The sequence below is a fragment of the Mus musculus genome, chromosome 5, assembly GCF_000001635.26.
Source record: "Mus musculus strain C57BL/6J chromosome 5, GRCm38.p6 C57BL/6J".
NCBI classification, from domain to species: Eukaryota; Metazoa; Chordata; class Mammalia; order Rodentia; family Muridae; genus Mus; species Mus musculus.
This window is the reverse complement of record NC_000071.6, coordinates 29,083,974-29,095,140: the sequence shown is the minus strand read 5'-3', so window position 1 is coordinate 29,095,140 and position 11,167 is coordinate 29,083,974. Positions and strand designations below refer to the sequence as shown.

Here is an 11,167-nt window from a genome sequence, read left to right as displayed (position 1 = left end):
GCTGTGGGCAAGGTCTCCTGGGGTTCCAGGTACAGGTGTGGTCTTTGGTAGAGCAGTGGGCTCTGCCAGAGTTGTGGGCAATGTCCCACTTTTTAATGTAAGTTCTTAGTGCTGAGTTTTTCTCTGAATACCCCCTTAGCTGTGTCTTACATGTTTTGCTCTGTTGTGTTTCCATTTTCACTTGGTTTAGAGTATATTTTTCTTAGGACTCATCCTTTCACTCCTGCTCATTTATATTGCATGATGTTCAAATGTTTTTCCCCTTTTCAATTCAAAAAACAGATTCTACTGTGGTTAGAGAATATACTTTTAATCGTTTCAGTCTTCTGAATATAGTGAAACTTCATTTATGTACTACCATGAGGCTCATTCTACTGAACACTCTGAGTGTGTTTGAGAAGAATGTGGATTTTCTATTGTCTGTAGATCACAAGTTGTTTTTTTTTCCTTTTTCTTTCTTGTGGTTCTTGTGATAGAACCTGATCTTCTCCTATGCCAGGAAAGCCCTGAGCAGGGAGCTCCCCTTCCCACCAGCTCTGGTAGCCCTGTTTAAGTCTTCTGCATCCTCACTGGTTTTCTATTAACTCAGTTTATAAATTATGGAGTAAAGAACTGTGAAGTATCTACCTATAATTCTTTGTCTATTTCTTCTTGTATTTGGCTGTCTGATGTTATATAAATGTGTGTCTAATTTATTGTTTGTGTTAATAGTGCTATATCACTATATTTGTCTTGGGTGTTCTTGAACATTATGCAACATAGCTCTTTCTCTTGAATAATACTGCTCATTTCAACACTCTTTGCTTTTCATATAGCCCTTTTAAGTCTTCTATTGTATTTAGTCTGTATTTCCTTTCACCATGTTCTCTTTTTTTTTGTATCTTTGAATTTATGATACAGTGTACATACTTATGAAGACAACATAGAATAAGATCTTTATTTTACATCCAGTCTAGAAACCTCTGCCTTCTGAATGGAGTGGCTAGTAAGTCAGTATTTACTGTACTTACTGCTGTGGCTGAATCCACATCTGCTACTCTTCTCTGCAGTTCTCACCAGTTTTTGTGTTAAATATTTAAGAAGAACATTTTACCACTGATTTTTTATGCTATTTATTTGTATAATTTTTTGTCAGTTATTCTGTGGTTATTATAGGGCTCAAATAGGTTATTCCCAACATATCACAATATTTTGAAAATTAATGTCAAAATTCTGCTGGTAAAAATAAGCACTTTATATGAGTAGAGCTTCATTTTGTCTTCCTTCCTCTATGTTAGTGTTCACACATACTCATCAAGTATCTTTTGTCTGTGTTTAACCTCTACATGTATGTAACACTGGAGTTGAATGTATGTTCACTTCATGTAAATACAAGAATATATGTTATTCATGATCACATACTCTAAAGTCTAGCAATAGAGCACTATAATTTTTTAATATTTACTTTCAATGTTGTTTTAAAGGAGTTAAGAGAGAAAGCACATGGCCATATATATTGTATACCTACTTCCCATTTCTAGTTTATTTTTAATTTTTCTGTGGCTATAACTCATTCTCCTGAAGCCTGAGCCATCCCCTTACCATGATCCACAGTGAAGCTCTAGCTCCAGCTCCAGCTCCAGCTCCAGCTCCAGAAAGCTGTATCAGCCTTATCCAACTCTGTGACTGAATGGTATGTTATTAGCTGGAAATAGACATGCTAAGCTACTGTTTTTCACCAAATTTGAGAAGTTTTATACATCATTTCTTTAAATATTGTCCCTTTTTTTGTACTCTGCCTCCCTGTTGCACGGTTACCTGTGTTCAGTCTTTTTCAGTCCTCTGCGTGGACTAGTCCCCCTTGATGTGTCTTCAAGTCCCCTGATGAAGTTCTTCTGCCGCCTGCTGTCATCTGTGAGCTCACCTAGTTAGTGAACTGAGTGTTTATTTTACTCACTGTACTTTCAGCCCTAGCATTTCTGCTTGGTTTTATTGATAATTTTCCACTTTTGCCTGTTTCCTGTTTATTCTCTTAAGCATGGCACATTTTTTTTTTCCTGTAGTACTTTGAACCTGTGCCTATTTCAGTTTTTTAAATGTTGTCTGTAAAATTTTATTTCTTGTCCCTTGTGACTCATTTTATCTTGATTATTTTTTAATTTTCCCTAAGGGTAAGCTATACTTTATTTTATTTTATTTCTACATATGTTATAATTTGAATTTGAAAAATAGACAACCTAGACAATACAGTGAAAGAACTGGGGTCTGGTTTATTCTTCTGAGTGCAAAATGAACTTTCCTGAAATCAGTCTACACAGTATCTCTCTTTACTGCATGGTAACTAGTTATTTCTGTTTAGGGTTTTGCCTTTTGCTTTTGGTCGGGATTCCTGACCTCCCAGTATGTGTATGGTTTGAAAATGGACTAAACATCTGGGTGGATCTTATGCTGTGATCGGTAAGGCTCTGCCCTCTGTTACATGGAGTGTGTGAGCTGAACTCAAGGACACAGCAGCTTCAAAAGCTCTCATGCTTGATGCTTTCACAAGCCTTGGATTTCACACATGCCATTTACCACCAGCCACTGATATGATGTTTTTCTGGACATATCCTGAAGGTATGCCTACTTTTCTGGCTGAGGAGGCTGGTGTTATGGCAGTGTGCTGGCACTCCTGCCTCATGACAAAGCTTACTTTCCATCTTTGAAAGAGAAGAGGGAGAATATGGGCTCATTTTTACAAACCTATAGGTTTCTAGCCTAATTGCAAATACTGACCTAAATCTATACATCATTTTTGCCATTTTTAAGGAGATATGAAAATGAACTCTGGTGCAACTTGATTTAGAGTGAGGTTGCATCTTGTAAACTCCTGAGAAGTTAAACATATCATAGGTTAAAATGCATCTGGTTTTCCTAAGCTACTGAGGACCATAGCTTAACCCCACAATGCACTGGGAGCTGCATCTGATTGTCACTGTCCAGCATTTTCAGAGTATCTGTTATGGTTAGGATCTTATATTTCCACTCATAGCTTATGTGTTAATGGCTTGACCTCCAGCTAATGGTAGTTTAGGATATGGAGCCCAGTAGAAAACATTAGACCAGTGGCACTGTGCACTTGCTCTCTGTTTCTCGGCTACCTTGAGGTGAGCAGTCTCCTCCAATATGTGCTCTTACCATCATGTCCTAAGTTCTCACAGGTCCACAAGCAAAGAGGTATGGAAACCTCTGAAACAATGAGCCAAAGTTAACCCTTTCTCCTGATAAGTTGATCTCCTCAGGAGCTTTGTCACCATGACTACCATAAATTTGAATCATTGTACTTTGGAACACTGTATCGGGAAAGGAGATGCCTTAACAAATACCAGTGCCTTACTTAATCTTCTGCTTTGGTTGCCATTGTAATGAAAACAAAGTTGTATTATTAAAAAATCCCGTCAATTTAATATGAGGGAAGTTTTCCTCTATCTGTACAAATAACAACAAAAACCTGCCTTGTGGTGGTTTGAATGAGAATGTTGAATGCTGTTGAAGCCTCTGAGCTGGCCACCTACAGCTGCCTCCTGCCCTTTGCTCTGTCTTCTGTGCATTCACAGTTAATCTTATTACAGGGTTCTTTCAGTTGCACAACCATAAATCCCCTTGAACTAGCTTAATTTAAGGAGGAGGGACATTTTAAGGATCAATGCCAAAGACAGGAAATGAGAGAGATCTGAGACTCCTGTGAGCCGGAAGTGGGGTCAAGTGGTCAAAAGTCTGAGTGATGGCTGGCTGAGCTGTTACGTCTATATCACATCCTCTCTTTTGACAGACTGGTTTCTCTGCTTAAGGCTGAAGGTCTGTCTCTAGGATCTGGCTCTAGCACCATCACAGTGGCTGGTTTCTTTCTGGAGTCATTGGCTCAAGTTTCTAAGCACTAATGTGGCTCAAGACAAGTCCTGTGCAACAGGTAATCCTTTAGGTGTACTGGAAGGTGGGGATGACAGAATCTGTTGTTTCATGGTACCATATATGAAAGAGCCTCAGACCAAAGCAGTGGGCTGATGGTTATGGTCATCCCTAGTACACACCCAGGTCTTATATGGTGGTAGCATTCATTCCCATGTATATACTATGGTGTGCCCATGCTGTCTCCAATATCATTTCATTCCTGTGCATATGCTATGATGTACCCATGGTGTCTCTAATGTAATATGCTTCTTCCCCTCTGTACTCCATCCATGTAGCCTAGTCTCTTTTGACTATTTCAGGACACCAGCATTTATTACCAGCAGTTCAGCTGTCTGCATATATCAGCCCTTTGCCTCCTTCAGACCTTCCCTTAAAGATGATATTCCTTAAGACCCACCTCAAGGATCATATCCCATATACAATGTAGGGGAAGTAAAGGGCATATTCACACTTCAGGGCCAGTTTTTCCCCAAATGCATAGGTGCAATCTGACTTTCTGACTACAGGAACAGGGCCAGACAAAGCCCTAGTGAGGGACACTTGGTGTTGTCAAAAGTTTCAAGGCCAGTTAGGACTGAGGCTCATAAACTAGAGGGACAATGAAGAATCAATGACACAAGAACAGGTGAGAATATGATATTGGTGGAGAAACTAGGAAATCTAAATGGAGCCCAAAGTTTTCCTGAAAGAGTTGGTGCACTGGATCCTTTGTAGCACAAATGTGCCATCTTATAACATCTTATAAGTTGTTAAACACAGGGGATGCTGAGGGAAGTTTCTCCGTGACATCTGGTGGTTTTTCTATAAATGTCAAATATTTTATGCAATAAAGAAAAGGCAGGCTTCCATCCCCTTCACATTCCCTCAGCAACTCCTTGATTAGTTTTTCTCCATTGCATCCATCACAGTCTGGAACACTAGAATATTTAGACCATATAGCAGGGTCTTGTTTGGTTTGCTGGGTCCCTGGACCGGGATCTATAGCACTTGGTAAGCACAGGTGATTGGGAGTTAATCAAGAGTCCAGTCCGTAAGTGATGGAATAGTTAGTCTTAATTGCCAATCTGACTAGATTTACATTCACCATGGAAACACACCTCTGAGAATGTCTGTCAGGGTGCTTCCGAAGAAGTTTAACTTGTGAAGGAAAACCCTCCTTTAGTGTGGATAGCACCATCTGTGGTCCAGGTCTTAGACTGAATAAAGCTAGCTGAACACTGGCATTTATGTTCTGTGCGTCCTGATTGTGGATGCACCTCTGCTGTGATGACAAACAGAGACCCCCATCCTTCTTGTGGCTTTCTTCAGGTATTTTGCCACAGCAATAAGAAGGTGATATAGTTGGCATCAAGGCTTTTGCCTTGTACCACTTCTGTCTAGCAGTGTATTTTCCTGGCCTGTGCCAGGGAAGAAGCTGCCATTAGCCCTGTGAAGTCTGGGCTGACTGCTTGGCATGGCCAAGTGTAGCCACCTGCATCTCCCTCCTCACATGCGTATTCAGTTCCATCTCCTTTGACTTCCAGATGAAGCATGGCCTTCATATGACCCTACTCCCCAAACAAAGATAGTTTCTATTCTATGCACTCCCTGGTGTCCAGGCCTGTGCCTCTGTGAGCTCCTAAAAATATTATTCTCAGGTTGGTGCAATATTTCTTGTTTTCAGAAATGATATGATAAGAGGCACCCTGTGATTGCACACCAGCAATGGCTCATCCAGTATGAATGAGTGTCGCGTCCGCTCTCGACCAGCAAGAACAACACGACCACAAGTCCTTCTAACAGCAGTTTATTCAGCAAACTCCAGTCTTCATCTCTCTCTCTTCATCTTTTTCCTCATCTATCTCCCCCGAACCCCCAGCCTCTCACTCTCAGTCCCCATCCACTCACAGCAGGCCATGTCACCTCACCAGGCACACAGCTTCAGCCAATCAGGGCGGCAGGGGCATGTCTCCACCAAATATGGACTTGTTTAAACTGCCAGGATCATGGTGCACCTGTGCAGCTCTCACGATGGTCATGGCTTATTTTCAGGTGTATGAGGAAGTCAGGTGCAAGTCATAAGACTTAGCTGCAGTCCCTGGCGCCTTCTTGGGACTCCTGCCACACTCGCTCCTCACAGATGAGGTCAGAGGATGACTACAAATGGAAAGAGTAAGAATAGAGGAACCTGCTTGCAAAGTCACTTACCCCATTGTAAGCCCTTGTGTAGGCTTCAGAGACTGTGTGTGGAAGACTGAGGTCATCTTGTCAAGTGGCTTGGATGTTCTGGATGTTAAAAGTTAAAAACAAAAAGTTAACTACACAGTAAAAACAGGTGAAGACAGAAGAATCTAGAAGAACATTTTGAAGACAGGAGACACACTGTGAAAGAACTGGGATACTGTTACCCAAAGCAGAGTCATTAGGTAAAAGAAATGTCTTAGACAGGTGCTTCTTTCAAGAAGAATTCATGGATTGTTAGCCCTCCTTCCAAAGGCAGCAGAAAGGAAGTTGGCTGGAAGCAACAGAACTTGCAGTTCTGCACTGAGGTCTTGACTATGTGGTCAAGTCTTCCCAGAGCATCACATTCTTGCAGTAGGCCTACCATGACAGTATGTGGCTTGTTCCTTCATTATAAGAGTTATTCCAGGACTCAAGAGTCCTGCCAGGAGTTCTCATGATCAGCAGAGATGAGGACATTGTCTTGCTCAACCACATCAAATCTTGAATGGACCCCAGGGATCTAGGTTCTGGGCTCTGGCCTATGCTCTCTTGAGCCTAGGAGAAAGCACTGGAGAAAGAACCTGCCCCTTGTACTTCTCATAAGCTGGTGTTGAAAGGGCACAGAAACTGCAGAAGGGCAATTGAGGCTGAGAAGGTCAAGTGAATGCCATACCTTAGCTTCCCAGTTCTTGGCGCACCCCCCCACCCCTTGCCCAAAGGAATCTTTGAGCATAGCATTCTTTGGGCTGTTTGATCATGATAGTTTAGGAAGTCTGCAGGCTCACAGACCCTTCTGGCAAGATAGCAGTAGCCAGAAGACTCAGTTTTATGTAATATGTTATATTTGAGTATGAAGGCTGACATGTATGGAGATGCTGGTGGGGAATGGTGTGGAGAGAAAAGAAGGGCTAGAAAGAGCAGTGGTGAAAATTGTATAAATGGTTCCCCAAGAGACAGAAAGGAAGGACTTCTAGGGTATATGGGGGAGGAGCCTAAGAGCAGCTTGAGCCCTGTGGTTGAATGTTTGCCATTCTCTGCTTTCTCATGGAGTAAAGTCACTTTCGAGAACATCTGCTGCTTTACATCTTGGAGAAGATTCTTCCCAGAGTCCTAAACTCCTAGTTTGTTTCTGTTGGTCTCAGACATTATCAGCACTGTTAACTTCCCTGTGGCAGAAATCAACTCCAGCCTGATCCTGCTCACTGGTTTTCAAGTTGAAGGCCATACCTGGAAAATGAGGTGGTCTGATTAGATCTGACACAATGGCTCATGATCTCATCTCAAACCATCTTTACATGAAGATTACATTTGAGATCATTGGTGGAAGCCAGCTTTGTATCTTCTTGTTTGTTGCTTGTGATTCATTTAGAGTTTTTGAAGTCACAGCCTATAGATGAACCATCCAGGGGGTGTCCATGGATGTGGAGCGCAGATATCAAGCAGCTGGACTTTGTCACCGGAAGTGGTATGGATGTGGTTATTATCACAGGGAATGTCTTTGTGATGAATGTGGGAATTCTCAAGTAAAAAATTGTATAGAATTGTCCACTACCCTCCTCCCAATTGAAACCTGCTTCAGGGGTAATTTCCTTTCCATAGAACTTTTTTTCAAAAACATTCTTCCTGGTGCAAAGTTCACTGTCCACACTGCTGATGGACAAGTATGTGCTGGCAGAGCCATTTCTATTAAAGTAGTAGGAACACAGGTAGGGGAGAATCACTCAGAATTAATTCAGTCTGTGTGCTACAGAAGACTGATCTGCCATGACTGTGACCCTTTAGCCAACTGACGTTTTCTATCAGAATCTGAAAAGTGGCAGGATGGTTGTGTGTGTGGTGTGGAGTGTGGGCTGCCTCATTTGAGCCACCAAGCTCTTTAAGCTTGGAAACTGCACCATGGAACTCTCACTTGCCTGAAACAGATCACTTGGAGTATTCTTTTGAGTACTCTCTGCCTCTTCAAAAAACAAAAATAAAAAACAAAAAACCAACCCAGCAGAAGTTTAGATGGTTAGGACTTGGTGGAAAAGATGCGTGTCCATCGGGGTATGTGTCTGTGTGTATATTTGTGAATGAGTGCCTAGTCTATACTTTCTCTGTGTTGTATCTGTGTGTAACCATGTGTACCTTTGTGTATCTTTGTATGTACAGTATCTGGGTGTGTGTCTGAGTCACTGAGTCTATGTTTGTGACTTTGCTGGAGTGCATTTTCTATGTGTATCTCCAACTACGTGTTTGTATGTACTCTGTCTGGTTTGTGTGTCTGTGTATTTGTGTCTTGTCTGTCTACACTTCTATGTGTAGGTGTGTGTATATTTCATGTACAACTGTGTGTTCTTGTGTGCACCTCTATGTGTGCCTTCGGGGGTATATTTGTGTGCTTCTCTGTGTCTGATTTGTGTGTCTGTCTCTGTGTGCGTCTCAACACTTTTCTTCCTAGACATTTGGCAGTCACTCTCTGAGAAGACTCACTCTCTGGTAAGTGTGTCGCAGACAGATCCACCTGCTGCGGGGGTGTTTTTGTAAAGGGAGTTCAGCTTACCTCTTGGTTTTCCTTTGCTTAATTGCAGGTGATGATTCAAAAAAGGCTTCACCTGCTTTTGCCCGGCTTTCATCTTTGCAGACAAAGCAGGCTGGGTTGGGCCTTGATCAGGGCGTGCTCAGGACCGGTATTAAAGGGGCTGGATCAGCCTCAGGCTTTTAAGGGTTTTGGGTTAAACTGATGAGCATGTATAATAAATTGAAGCTTTGTTGTTTGGCAGATTTTTTGTATTTGTTATTCTTTTATCAGCTCAGAGACTCAGGGTTGGGGGAGGTCCTCTCTTCCCACATTCAGTTTTGCTGTGGATTTGTCATTGACTGGGAGAGGCTCTGATAGTACAAACACCTTTGTTATGCTACCGTTTCTTACAAAGGAGCCCTAAATCCTAGGATCCAAGTATTTTGATCTCCAGAGTTTAAAGTAACAGCAGAGTACACAGAGCAAGCTGGACTAAGGATGCATCTCCCAGTGGCCACTAGTACTCAGTCTTGCCATGGCATTTCCTATGGCTTGGGGGTGATACTGGTAACTGTTTTGTATGTATTGGATATGAGGTAGAGGGTATTTATTTATTTCTGCCTAGAATATTCTCTTGTGGGTTTGTCTCCTTGGAAATCTTTTCTACTCAGAGTAAACCAAAGAATCTATGAAGATTGTACACTGTTCCTGAACCATATGCCCCGGAAACAAACACCTTAGAAAAAGTAAAATAGATACTATCATTGAAATGTCACACAACTCAGTCATCAGTGGCTGGAAGGAACCACACCAGGCTTTGATGACACTCTACTTCTGCTCTGTGGCAATGGGGCACCTAGAATATGAAGTTATGTTTTGTGTGTTTGTGTGCTAGAGAGAGTGTGTGTGTGTGTGTGGGTACATGTGAGTATTGATTACTCATTTCAGGTGGAAGGAAGAGGTGTTTTATTAATTCTTTCTCTTTGTCCAATAGGTATTCTGTTAGGGTACAAAGGAAGTCACAGAGCATACAGGAAGGTCGTGTTGACTGTTCCCAGCCTTTACTCCTCTTTAGGGGGAGGTGATTGAACTATGCCTGTACATGCTAAACATGCTCTACTCTGTTTAATTCTTTGTAAACACATCGGTGCTCCCCTCTCCTTGCAGGGCTCCCTCCCACAGTTTCATTCACTGCTGTGCCCAGGCTAATCACATCTCTTGGAAATAATACGAGAAAGTTATGCTGTTTTACTCCATCAGATTTAATAAGTCTGGATGCTTTCCAAGGACTAGGCATTAATCACATTTAAACCCAGGCCTTGATAGTTCATCCACCCAGAGTATTCGTGTCAGAAACATAAAACAATCTGCTTTAATGCCCACCATCCTCTTCAAATTGAACACTTGTCTCATGTTAATAAAACATGCTTTGTACCCAGGCTGGGGGTGGGGATTTTTTTTACACTATCTAAAACATTTCATGAGGATTTTTTCCTTTCCTGTCCTACCCCAGTTTTAAAGCTTCATAGTAGTTTATAAAATATTATGCAATAGGATAAGCTTAGGATAGGAAGGAATTAGTGATACAGTGGAGATATTCTCTCAGAGATTGGCTTGTATTGAGAAGGTGGAGAGAGCATGGTCCTGACCCAATAGAGTTCTTTGTCTCAGTGTTTCCATTCCTGAGAACAGTGCAGTGGCCCACTTTCCAGTAGGCAGATGGTTTGTGATTGGTTGTATACCTTGCCATGATCAGCAGTTCCAGTCAGAGGGAGATAGACAACAACAGAAGCAGAAAAAACAGATCGGTGTGCCTTTTGGGATCTGAAATAGCTCCTTAAAGGAGACTGGGCTGCTTTTCCATCCCAGGAGTCAGTCTCTCTCTCTCTCTCTCTCTCTCTCTCTCTCTCTCTCTCTTTCTCTCTCTCTCCCCCCTTGTTTTTCTTGTTATTGTCATTTGTTTGGATGTCTTCTTGTAGTAGAGTTACTTTAATATTTAATGAAACTGATAAAAGCTTTCATTTGTTGGCATTTAGCTGGAGGCTTCTGTGTTATGAAGATAAGATTACTTACTCAGGTAGATAGGAGACAGCAAAAAACATGCCCATGTAGATGATGACCATGGGATTGGCACTGACTGCTAAATTGCTCCAGATTCATGGCATTGAATATGGTCACTGCAGGTGCCTGCCAGGGGCCAAGACAGAGCTGCTGTTACTCTGTGTATCAGGCTCTAACTTCTCTGGGCAACAGAGGAAAAATTCTGCCAGTCAGTCCTGACACAGAGGGTTTGAACTTCAGACTTTAGAATGTGGCTCATGTTAGGGAGTAAGCCATACAAAGTGCAGAGCAGAACTGTCCCATGATACATTGCAGATAGTGAATCCAAAGGAGTTCTAGGAGTCACAATGATGGGCTGAGGATCCCAGACATTGGAGAATGAACAAGGGAGAAAAAACTGGCCCTTATACATCTGACTCCAAAGTCTCTGCCTTTCCACTCTGGTTCTCTTGATCCTTTATAGCCTCATTCAAT

General features: G+C 42.0%; 1 annotated feature.

The window, feature by feature from the left end:
• Nucleotides 8,574-9,482: an enhancer, noted in NCBI's record as "MRCS1". NCBI's record gives its function as "enhancer in the oral epithelium" and the evidence as "EXISTENCE:transgenic organism evidence [ECO:0001131][PMID:19369396]".